The 2500-nt window shown below is 42.3% G+C and overlaps 1 non-coding gene and 6 pseudogenes across 1 annotated transcript; all 7 read left to right on the top strand.

Annotated features, from left to right (window-relative positions):
* The first annotated feature begins 204 nt into the window (after positions 1-204).
* On the top strand, positions 205-323 carry LOC116361238 (uncharacterized; annotated as a pseudogene).
* Positions 324-565: 242 nt separating this feature from the next.
* On the top strand, positions 566-684 carry LOC116361244 (uncharacterized; annotated as a pseudogene).
* Positions 685-926: 242 nt separating this feature from the next.
* On the top strand, positions 927-1045 carry LOC116361242 (uncharacterized; annotated as a pseudogene).
* A 242-nt stretch (positions 1046-1287) lies between these two features.
* On the top strand, positions 1288-1397 carry LOC116361247 (uncharacterized; annotated as a pseudogene).
* A 242-nt stretch (positions 1398-1639) lies between these two features.
* On the top strand, positions 1640-1758 carry LOC116361228 (5S ribosomal RNA). The gene has a single exon (XR_004207408.1). It is a non-coding gene; the product is annotated as a 5S ribosomal RNA (ribosomal RNA).
* Positions 1759-2000: 242 nt separating this feature from the next.
* On the top strand, positions 2001-2119 carry LOC116361243 (uncharacterized; annotated as a pseudogene).
* A 240-nt stretch (positions 2120-2359) lies between these two features.
* Positions 2360-2478, top strand: LOC116361241 (uncharacterized; annotated as a pseudogene).
* Positions 2479-2500: the final 22 nt, after the last annotated feature.

Below are 2500 nucleotides of genomic sequence, written 5' to 3'. Positions count from 1 at the left end.
AAATATGTGCCCTTGCTTTGAAATAACTAAGCAAGGTTAGTTTGTATTTCATCCAACAATCTGTGCTACAAATTATTTCTACAGTATATGCAATTTCTTCCACTTTTTGAGTGACACAAAGATGCTTATCTAAATGGTGAAAATGCAACAGCTGTTAATCAGACTCACTTTCACTTAACATAGTGCACCAAGAGATAGTTTCTCGCTTACGACCACACCGCCCTGAGTACTCCTGATCTCGTCTGATCTCGGAAGCTAAGCAGGGTCGGGCCTGGTTAGTACTTGGATGGGAGAACGCCTGGGAATACTAGGTGCTGTAAGCTTTTTGTCAACTCTTTGTCCGTTTTTTCCCACAAGGCTGAAATATGTGCCCTTGCTTTGTAATAACTAAGCAAGGTTAGTTTGTATTTCATCCAACAATCTGTGCTACAAATTATTTCTACAGTATATGCAATTTCTTCCACTTTTTGAGTGACACAAAGATGCTTATCTAAATGGTGAAAATGCAACAGCTGTTAATCAGACTCACTTTCACTTAACATAGTGCACCAAGAGATAGTTTCTCGCTTACGACCACACAGGCCTGAGTACGCCTGATCTCGTCTGATCTCGGAAGCTAAGCAGGGTCGGGCCTGGTTAGTACTTGGATGGCAGACCGCCTGGGAATACCAGGTGCTGTAAGCTTTTTGTCAACTCTTTGTCCGTTTTTTCCCACAAGGCTTAAATATGTGCCCTTGCTTTGAAATAACTAAGCAAGGTTAGTTTGTATTTCATCCAACAATCTGTCCTACAAATTATGGCTACAGTATATGCAATTTCTTCCACTTTTTGAGTGACACAAAGATGCTTATCTAAATGGTGAAAATGCAACAGCTGTTAATCAGACTCACTTTCACTTAACATAGTGCACCAAGAGATAGTTTCTCGCTTACGACCACACCGGCCTGAGTACGCCTGATCTCGTCTGATCTCGGAAGCTAAGCAGGGTCGGGCCTGCTTAGTACTTGGATGGGAGACCGCCTGGGAATACCAGTTGCTGTAAGCTTTTTGTCAACTCTTTGTCCGTTTTTTCCAACAAGGCTGAAATATGTGCCCTTGCTTTGAAATAAGTAAGCAAGGTTAGTTTGTATTTCATCCAACAATCTGTGCTACAAATTATTTCTACAGTATATGCAATTTCTTCCACTTTTTGAGTGACACAAAGAGGCTTATCTAAATGGTGAAAATGCAACAGCTGTTAATCAGACTCACTTTCACTTAACATAGTGCACCAAGAGAAAGTTTCTCGCTTACGACCACACCAGCCTGAGTACTGCCTGATCTCGGAAGCTAAGCAGGGTCGGGCCTGGTTAGTACTTGGATGGGAGACCGCCTGGGAATACCAGGTGCTGTAAGCTTTTTGTCAACTCTTTGTCTGTTTTTTCCCACAAGGCTGAAATATGTGCCCTTGCTTTGAAATAACTAAGCAAGGTTAGTTTGTATTTCATCCAACAATCTGTGCTACAAATTATTTCTACAGTATATGCAATTTCTTCCACTTTTTGAGTGACACAAAGATGCTTATCTAAATGGTGAAAATGCAACAGCTGTTAATCAGACTCACTTTCACTTAACATAGTGCACCAAGAGATAGTTTCTCGCTTACGACCACACCGGCCTGAGTACGCCTGATCTCGTCTGATCTCGGAAGCTAAGCAGGGTCGGGCCTGGTTAGTACTTGGATGGGAGACCGCCTGGGAATACCAGGTGCTGTAAGCTTTTTGTCAACTCTTTGTCCGTTTTTTCCCACAAGGCTGAAATATGTGCCCTTGCTTTGAAATAACTAAGCAAGGTTAGTTTGTATTTCATCCAACAATCTGTGCTACAAATTATTTCTACAGTATATGCAATTTCTTCCACTTTTTGAGTGACACAAAGATGCTTATCTAAATGGTGAAAATGCAACAGCTGTTAATCAGACTCACTTTCACTTAACATAGTGCACCAAGAGATAGTTTCTCGCTTACGACCACACAGGCCTGAGTACGCCTGATCTCGTCTGATCTCGGAAGCTAAGCAGGGTCGGGCCTGGTTAGTACTTGGATGGCAGACCGCCTGGGAATACCAGGTGCTGTAAGCTTTTTGTCAACTCTTTGTCCGTTTTTCCCACAGGCTTAAATATGTGCCCTTGCTTTGAAATTACTAAGCAAGGTTAGTTTGTATTTCATCCAACAATCTGTCCTACAAATTATGGCTACAGTATATGCAATTTCTTCCACTTTTTGAGTGACACAAAGATGCTTATCTAAATGGTGAAAATGCAACAGCTGTTAATCAGACTCACTTTCACTTAACATAGTGCACCAAGAGATAGTTTCTCGCTTACGACCACACCGGCCTGAGTACGCCTGATCTCGTCTGATCTCGGAAGCTAAGCAGGGTCGGGCCTGCTTAGTACTTGGATGGGAGACCGCCTGGGAATACCAGTTGCTGTAAGCTTTTTGTCACTCTTGTCCGTTTT

The sequence above is a fragment of the Oncorhynchus kisutch genome, unplaced genomic scaffold (assembly GCF_002021735.2).
Source record: "Oncorhynchus kisutch isolate 150728-3 unplaced genomic scaffold, Okis_V2 scaffold652, whole genome shotgun sequence".
Classification (NCBI taxonomy): Eukaryota; Metazoa; Chordata; class Actinopteri; order Salmoniformes; family Salmonidae; genus Oncorhynchus; species Oncorhynchus kisutch.
The sequence above is the reverse complement of the archived record's forward strand: the minus strand, read 5'-3'. Positions and strand labels throughout refer to the sequence as shown.